Genomic DNA, 9,860 nt, shown 5'->3' with positions numbered 1-9,860 from the left:
CACCTCACATGCTTACTGATTTGAGCACTATTGCCATTTTCCTAAACTCACAGTCCCATGTGTCTGCCTGGCACCCAATTCACCCCCGCAATGTCCAAGGGACATGGGTGCCGCCATGACACCCTGGATTGCCTGACCTCCGGCCACCTGTCCACTGACTCCAGGTTAGTCACATGATACAGGTGAATCCAAGTATTCATTTCCTGGTTCTGTGTGTGCTTCTGCAGTCAACAAGCAGCCATGTGGAGGGTTACAAGCTAGCCTCCCAGATTGCTCTTTGCCTTGAACAACTTGTCAGTTCCCCTGAAAGTTCTCCAGTGTCAGCTCCCAGGCCGAACCATTGGTTCCCAGACCGACCCCTACCATCAGCTCCAAGGCCACACCATCAGTTCCCAGTATGATGCTGGGTTAGTGACAGCGTCAGGATTGTGACGGTGCCACCTCTGTAATAGCATCCTTATATACGGTGCATGTGCGGTTGCCATTTGTATTAGGGAGATGAGGGAGAGCACAGGAGAAACAATTTTGTTGAAAAAAGGAACAAAAAGAAAACAGGAAAGGAGACCCGGAGCACCGCATTAGGCCAACGATCTCCTAGACAGGTAAAAATAAAATGGCCATGCACAATGATCATTCATACATAACATCACATGCAGGAGTGTTATTTCAAATATTGAAGCACTGATAAAGCACATTCCCCAATATCCCCGCTACCTTAGTTTCCACTTTGCAGGATTAATACAATGATACGCTAATTGTGGCACTTAATATGCGCGCATTGCGTATTAAGCCCCTAGCGCCAGATAATAAGACTACCCCAAAGGACCTTCCTAGTAAGGTAGCACATATTGTTAATGATATAGTGCATACGCACTGGAAGATAAACACTCGATAGGGCCCGATTCATTACTGGCCGTCCCCAGCATATTCGCTCTGGGGACCAATGCGCATATTAGCATATCACACATATATATATATATATATATATATATATATATATATATTTTTTTTTTATTATTATTTTTTGCACCATTTAGAAATAAAGATATTATTCTGCAATACAGCTGCACTAAATCTAAAGATATATTAAGTCTGTCTAAGTCTGCAATCCCTGCAGCCCCTTCCCCCATAGGTTTCTATGGGTGATACCATGCTGTCCGATGTACCAATATCGGGTAGCGTTGCATAGGGGCCCAAAGCTACTGAGATTCTGAGATGGCGGTAGCTCAGTGTAACCTATGGGATACTTACCGCACTGCTGGCGGGGCAGTGTAATCAGCGCAGGTCATATGGGGGTCAGCACTAATCGCGCATGCGCAGACTTCTGCGAAGCAGATCGCAGAGACAGGCTTCTTTCAGAGCCCCTGTCTGCAGGGACATACAGTACATCCCGCCGATCGGAGTGGATATTGCAAATGCGATCCTAGGTGGTGGGCCCCACTGTGTTTGAGTAAACACCAGGCAGCATGCAACAATAAACTTCAATTTACTGAACAACTTCCCCACAGAGGCAACACCATTGAATGATCCATGGGCCCGATTCAGACCTGATTGCATAGCTGCAAATTTGCACCATCAGTGTTCAGTTAAGACACCCCACTAGAGTAAAATCCCACCTTACAAATTCATGTGATTGAATCTGGCCCTATGGGTAGTCCATTGAACCATCTTCTAGTCAAATCGATCTGGTTTCGACCTTCCCAGGTAGGCTTATCTTGGAAACTGGTTAATATCAGCCCAGGTTACACACAATAGAGAAAAAAGATGCAGGGGCATTATTCTAACTTTTCTTATTAGAATTTTTTGTATAAATCTTACAATAAATAGAGTATTTTTGCATAATCTTGGTTAGGGTTATGGGCTTACCAACCACCTCGAGGTGACCTCATCAGGTAAGGCAGAGGTTCTCAAACTCGGTCCTCAGGACCCCACACAGCTCATGTTTTCCAGGTCATCCGGCAGGTGCACAAGTGCACTCATTACACACCGACACATTTTAAAAAAGATCCACAGGTGGAGCTAATTATTTCACTTGTTATTCTGTGAGGAGACCTGCAAAACATGCACTGTGTAGAAAGAGTTTGAGAACCTGTGAGGAAAGTCCTTAACATTCTTGGGATACAAATCTGTGGTGTAAAACACCCCCAAAACCAGCCCAACAAAGCATCACACTAGTGGGGCAAGTGAATTGTTGAAGTGTTAGATAGAGAGGGGCCACTCCCTAAATATCAGTCCAGGTTATTATGCTGTCTATACAGAGGTGTCCTCCTACATCTAGCCTCAATACACTATGCAGCGCAACAGTGCTGATTAAATTCATATGCAACAACTTGAATATTGTGTGTGACAGTACAACAGACCTTAAGGTGCCCATACACGCTGCGAGAATCGCATGCGTTATGGGCTAGATCGCATTGCATCACACGGCATGAATTTTGCATGCAATGTGCATGCAATGCGATAGCAGTACAAAAAGTATGTGCAGCACATACTTTTTGTACTGTGATGCGATGCCTGCGGGAGCATGCATTACATGCTGCTATCGCAGCATGTATGGGCGCCTTTATATAGGCAAAAAAAAAAACCTTCTTCATCGTAGCATTTCATATACTGATTCAAAGATTCAGTGGTGTGTCCTAGACATTGCAGAGGCAAACACCTGACACTAGCAGAGTCTCACGGAGCCTGGCGTGCCAAGAGGGGGCTGTTTTTGGTACAACTGGACCAATTATGAATGAGAACATTTGTACACCCAAAACATGGACTGCCATGTGGCATTGAGAATATGGGAAACAATGATTGCATGTCTGAGCCCTAGATTTTAACATGTTAAAAGTTATTAGTTCCATAGAGTCCTGAACACAAGAGATATTCTGTAGAGTAGCATTAGCAGCTGCTATTTGTGTATGAAGAAATACCTATTCCATTAAGGTGGACACTTCTATCACGCAAGATGGAACTTTGTGTAGTAGTATTGTAAGAAATCCTAACTACACAGCTATTGGAGATGGTGTATGGCTCTACGTCACTATAGCCCTGTACACACAATGGGGAGCCTTGCTGAAGCATGGCAATAGCAAAGCAGCGGACCACGCATGGCTGTCGCCCATACAAATGTGGCAATGTATTTAATTTCTATGTGAAATAGCCCTAAAATCACCCCATGTGTATGAGCCTTATAACTGATGTTTTCTTAAATGCATTTTTTTTTGTCCTAGTGAGTACTCTAGTTGTTACAGGGCCTTACTCCATGTTGTACAACAGACCTGCTAGCACAGCTTCTAACCACGATCAGGGTTTTTGCCACACAGTCGAAGTGAAATCCCGCACTGTGCGGGCCTGCAAATTGATGTGCTCGGCTTGTGAAATCTTTGCAGCCGTGTGAATAGCTGTAGATTAATTCTCAAGCTGCTCGCCATCTAATGATTTATCCGGGGTGTGCAGTCTGTGCATAGCCCAAGACTTATTTGGCAGCTGCAGAACAAACAGGCTTTTCGGAGCCAGAGCTGATATCACAACTTCACCTCCACCACATGGGCATGCCTGCATTTTTCCCTGATACTCCCAGAAAGCGTCCAGTTTCCACTCACAAATGGCATATTTCTGTCAATCACCTTGTGAACCAGCGATAAAAAAAAAAAAAGTAGCAAAAGTAGCAAGAACGGCCTCACAGATGCATACAATGAGCTTATCGATAATCGTGCAGCCGTACGGCCAAGTCTGAATCAGACCCAATATTCAGTAGAGGCAGCAACTACTTTTAAACTATGTTGCAAGAGGTGAACTACAGCTATGTCCACATACATCTAGCCAGTACCATGCAGCAAAAATTGCCTGCTGTGAGTGAGCTGGCAGGACCTGTGCAACCCTGTTAACTTCAAGTCTCTTTTTTGGGCAATCACATAATAATATACATATTTTTATGAGTAAAACACACAAGCCAAATCTGTTGATTGAAATGAAATGTAGTATACCGGGATGCAGTTACCATCCCGGCGGTCGGGATCCCGGCGCCGGAATCCCAACTGCCGACACTTTCTCCCTCCGTGGGTTTCCACGACACCCCTGGAGGGAGAATAAATTAGTGTGCCGAGCGTATCGAGGCACCGGGCCCGCTGCGTGGCGAGCGCAGCGAGCCCGCAAGGGGGGGGGGGGGGCGATCCACGTCCCCCCCTTGTCGGCATTTCGGCTGTCGGGATTCCGGCTTCGGGATTCTGAACGCCGGGATCCCGACCGTCGGGATTCAATACTAAATCCAGTATACCTATACAGGTTGAGTATCCCTTATCTGAAAATCCGTTATCCGAATTATTCCGAAAACCATACATCTTTTTATTTTTTTTATAAAAAAAATGAATAACTTATTGGGGACATCTAGAACAGCACTACCGAGGACATGATGTGTAACTGGCACTAAATCTCTCCAAGAAAATGATTGGTGGGCAGTCACATTCAGTGCCTGAGAGAGTACACAAACTTTGTTTCATGTTTTGAAACCTTGTTTTTTGAACAAATAAAATGTGTGTATTTCATGTGGTTAATGTGTTTATACCGCATAAATGCAAAAAAAACATCATTGAAATATTAAAATATTCCAAAATACAGAATAATCCGTTATCCAATATATCATGGTCCCAAGCATTTTGGATAAGGGATACTCAACCTGTATTCTGTATGCAACTGCATATGAAATATTATGTACTGTAATGTACCATTTAATATGCAGATACGGCCGCAGCTGCACACAGAATATAGGCATGCTGTATATAAATGTAATCCGCTTGTGCATTCTATATGCATTGTTTTGTAAATTGGGTGACTTTTGCATTAAAATGCATCCTAAGAGACACTCCGTGCTACTAGAAAGGAGGATAGATAGTGGACATATCTATGTATATAGACAGCACTTGTGGATTTCATGCAGCTGTAGCCATTGAAGCTGGATCAAAAGAACAGTGCCACTGGCAACAGGATGCACCCCACCCAGTTTCAAAATTAGTGTGGAGATAAAACGGACCCTGCTTCACCAGTTGTCATGCAAAGTAGAAGGCAGCTACTACAAAGGTTACAAAATAAATTGCCGTCAAGAAAATTGTACATTAAAGTTGGGGCCACACCTAGGGACTGCTTGACAGGAAGGATACTGTACACCAGTGGTCAGGGAGCCAGAGTAAATTACCCCAAATGGGGTAAAAATTTAAATTCCTGGGGTAATGGACAGTTGCGCATTATCTATATGCATACCCGGCTGTGTCTCAGTAGCGTGACCAGCCATTACTACCCAATTAGAAACTTAATCTTAAGCATGGAAAAAGAAAAGAGCACTCCCTATTTCACCACTGAGGATATGCAGATAACAGTAAGGCTGTGTACACATGGGGGAGATTATAGCAAATACAGCTGGAAACATGGTCGCTGAGCGACCATATTGCCGGTGATTGGAGTCTGAACCAGCGATAAATCACTGGGTGCGCACTCCCGTTTTCAGCTGCTGAATGGTCGCTGGTCAGAAGAGCATGCTCCTCTGACCAGCGACTTCAACTGCCTCTTCTCCCGGCAGTGTGACATTTTCATCTGCGTCCATCTCTGGTCGCAGATGAAAACGGACACTGAGCAATATGATTGCTAGCAATATATTGCACTGTGTGTACACACCTTAAGAGGAAAAGTTGCCACCAACTAGGACATCTGGATATTTAGGCCAGTATAAAATGGGTATTAATGTCCGAAGCGTGCAAATACCCATGCTTGCGGCGGTGTATACTCTCCCATTTAAAATGACCCAGGTAGCAAGCAGGGTAGAACACGGGTTCAACCGGGCTCGCTGTGCAGTGTAAACTGGTAACCCTGTTCAATGCAAGGATCAAGACCAGTTCACTGCAATGCAATAGCAGGTGCTCTCGATGCCCTGCCTCTGCTGGGTGGGGAGGCTGTTGTAAAAGGGGTCACGAGCCACGTCACACCTGGGTTGGAGCTGGGTCTAAAATCCCGGCTTGCTGGTGTAAAAGGGGTAGAATTGACCTGGGACAATTATTACTGCTATAGCATAACTAAGGGACCTAAGTGCAGTGCAATATTGTAGCCAGCTAGCAGCAAAAACAGTTGGGCTCGGGCCTAACAAAAAAAAAAAAAAAAAAAAAAAAACATCCACTGTCAATATGTGCACTGCACCCATGTAAGAAGCAGCCAGGGTGCGCTAGATGACATGGGCGCATTCATATAGGCGCTACTATCTAATAGAAAGCAGGCCGATATGCCTGCTATCTTTCAGCAGCGATGACCAGAATGTGAGAGGGTAGGGTCACCATCATACTTCGTGCCGGTTAGGGATGCCAATCCCGGGGCAATTTTTCAATCCCAGAATTCGGGATTGAAAAATGCCCAATCCCGGGATTTGCTTCCCTGATATAAAAGACACACCTCGACCACCCCGCATATTTACTTACTGATGCATGTTGGTCCACTGGTCCGCTGCTGGCAGTCTGGTCTGTGACGGGTGTTTGTGCCGGGAACAGCATGGAGATATCCTCTGACGGCGGCACGTCGCACTGCCCAGGACGGGAGAAGCCGGGCAGCTGCTGAGCACCCACTCAGATGCTGCCCGGCATTAGCGGGCTGGAAACTCCAATCCTGGGATTGAAATCCCAGCGGTTTTTGGGGCCAAGTCCTGGGATCCTGCCGATCCCGATATTGGCCACCCTAATGCCGGTGAATGGAGGGGGCATCTCGACATACACCTACTAGTGGATGGAGGAAGGAAGGTAGAGGCACATGTCCCAAAAAAAAAAAACACTGATGGAGTGGGGGAGCAGGGTATGCCTGAGGTGAACATGGATGAGACAAGGTGACTGAGCAGTGCATTTTATACTAGGGGTATGGCCTAGTGGACAAGATGCAATGCCCAATTTTTGGCACTCAAATGATGTTGGCGCTTGGGCATCCGAAAAACTATTTTTTTGGCTCCCGGTCTCTGACTGGTTGGCCAACCCTGGTATAGAAGCATAGTCCAATAATCACAAATAATATTCTGATGAGTGCCAAGAATTGCAAGGGTACTCCTCATAATGGCTGGTATAATAAATAATTTCTTCAATCAAAAGTGCAAAGAGTTCACAGTGGACCATGAGTCGATGTTTTGGTCTACCTCCAGGCCTACAAATGTGGCTTCTAAAGTGCATTGAGAGACATGTGGATCTTGAAAAAAACAAACATAAAAAAAAGTCAACCTATGGTCCACTGTGAACACTTTGTACTTAATTATTTTCCATTTCAGTTAATCAAGGGGGGGGTTGTGGGTTTGGTTATTTTCAACTGAAACAAACCAAAACCATGAGCCCAAGTCCTAATCTTAAGGCCCATACACACTAGGCGATAATGTTCACAATATCGCTCAGAAAGAGCTTTCTGAGGAATATTGAGGACAATATCACCTAGTGTGTACACTCCCTGTCATACACTCCCTGTCATAAACAATACACAGTCCCACATCTACAATAGTAAACAAATACCTCCCTCTTCCAGCATTTTGGAATGAGGACGGTCCTCGTTCACAATGGCCGTGCTGCCGCCGCTCACCATCGGCAGGTATATATGGGTCTTTAGAGCCCAGGAATAAGACCAAATGTGGCTTTGTACTCAAACTTTGAAGTTTTGGGACAAATAGATGTAGCCCTCTTCATCATTGCAGGGGCTGGCGATTCTGCCCCGCCAGCGGCCGGCTCCCGCGCAAGAGACGCTTGTGCTCTCTGTGGCAACGTAGCTTGCCGCGGGTCCCTTCTGCTTCCCGCTACATCTGTATACAAATAATATCAAGGTTTTACAATGGAATTTACAAGGCAATTTCATGACAACTCCTTGAACTGAGATTGCATTGGTCCATTTTTACTTTGGCATTAAGTACCAGACCTGCTCAGAGAAAATACTTTCTAGAACCTGTCAATTTACAGTCCTTAAATTTACCACAATCTCTATTTTGTTGTAATACTAGGTTGTATAGAACTGTACATGATAAAAGTTGTTATATTAGCAATGCCTACCAGAAACAAAAAATAAAAGTTAGATATTAGAATCCATACAATTAACTTACCTTTTACAGTAAAAGGGAATCATAGATCACAATTTTAGGTGCAAAAATGTTAAATGGGTAGATTAAACATAAGACAAATAAAATAAGAAAATCCCACTGGATAATGATACCATTATACTTAATTCTCCAGGTGAATTCCTGTAAAATAACCAGTCTGCAATCCCTTATGCAAATACATAATCATGTGCAGTAGGCTACATCACCAACTTAATTGTGGGCCTTCAGGCAGGCCTCACAGAACCAACTATGTCAGTTTGTTACTTACTTTAGGATTGCATGCAAATCACATGGGTTTTTAACCCTTGCGATCCCAATGCGCATTCATGTATCGCAAGCAGAAAGTCTTGCATAGACTATATAGTGCAGATCTGAACTATACATGCTGTGCGATCTGATCGCATAGTGCTCGCACCGTGTACACACACCATAAAACAGACTTCCACAAAATGCAAATTGACAAAATACATTATTAAATGAGAATTCTACAATGACAAAGTAAACGCAGGGGAGCCAGACTACTTACCTGAAACACCATACCTCTACATGATCTGTAGATTACCATACCACAATACCACACAAGTTAGCTAAACTCTAGTCAGAATAGAATGATCCGTTTGCTGCCAAATGCAATACAAAGGACATAAGGAACACATAATTATAAGGGGTAAATTTACTAAAGATATGAGTTCTATTGAACATGGATATTGCCCATAGCAACCAGATTTTACTTATTTTGCACCTTCTAGAACAGGGCTGGGCAACACCAGCCCTCCAGATGTTGATGAACTACACATCCCAGCATGCCTTGCATCAGTTTCAGCATGGCCACATAGCAAAACTAATGCAAAGCATCCTGGGATGTGTAGTTCATTAACATCTGGAGGGCCGGTGTTGCCCAGCCCTGTTCTAGAAGATAATAGATGGAATCTGACGTGCTGTTATGGGCAACAATCACATCTTCAATAGAACTTCCATCTTAGTAAATTTACCCCCAAGTCTCCGAAATTCTGAAAAGGTTATGCCTGATGAGAAAATATGTACACAAAAAAATCTTGTATACTTTTGCAAAATTAGTAAATCCCTTTAAAAAAAACCACCTTCAAACTAGCAATCATGCCTGGGAATTATTTTTTCTGCTTGGAATAAAGTGGATTTTCCTTCGCCAATAAAGAAACAAGATTTGAGGAGGTACATTTTGCTTAGTCTATAAGAAACATTAGCATCAGGAATTATTTCCACCAGCTATCAGATTCACTTGATTCAAATTTTTTGAATGGATTTGAAGTCTACCATTACCACATGTAACATCGCTGGGAAAGCCATTCATCTGCTGGTTATACCAGCAGATGAGCGGCTTTCAGGACGGCTTTGCATAGCGATCCGCTATGCACCGAGCAGCTTTCCCCGCAGCGATGATGGTCATCGCTGTCCATACATGCTGGGCATAGTCGCCCAGCGTGTATGGACCTTAAGACTAATCTTTCATATTGCAAATGGAGGGTTGCATGGGAACTTTGAAATGGTTCAGTTCCGGTGTGACCCTGCACTTTGGCCTGCTCAGATCGCTTCAGCGAACCCAAGAATATTGCCGGTTTGCTGACATCATGCAGGGGAGGTGGCAGCGCTTAGAGTTGTCGTTCGACCCGATTAACCTGTTCACACCAGGAAGCAACACGGCAACGAACCAGTAAGAACCCTTCTTTTTTACCGGTTCGTATGGCTATGTTGCTACCGGTTTGCTGGACCCAGTAACCTCTTTCACATCGCACCAATT

The sequence above is a fragment of the Crinia signifera genome, chromosome 6 (genome assembly GCF_055691185.1).
Source record: "Crinia signifera chromosome 6, ASM5569118v1, whole genome shotgun sequence".
In the NCBI taxonomy this organism is placed as follows: domain Eukaryota; kingdom Metazoa; phylum Chordata; class Amphibia; order Anura; family Myobatrachidae; genus Crinia; species Crinia signifera.
Note: the sequence above shows the minus strand (reverse complement) of the source record.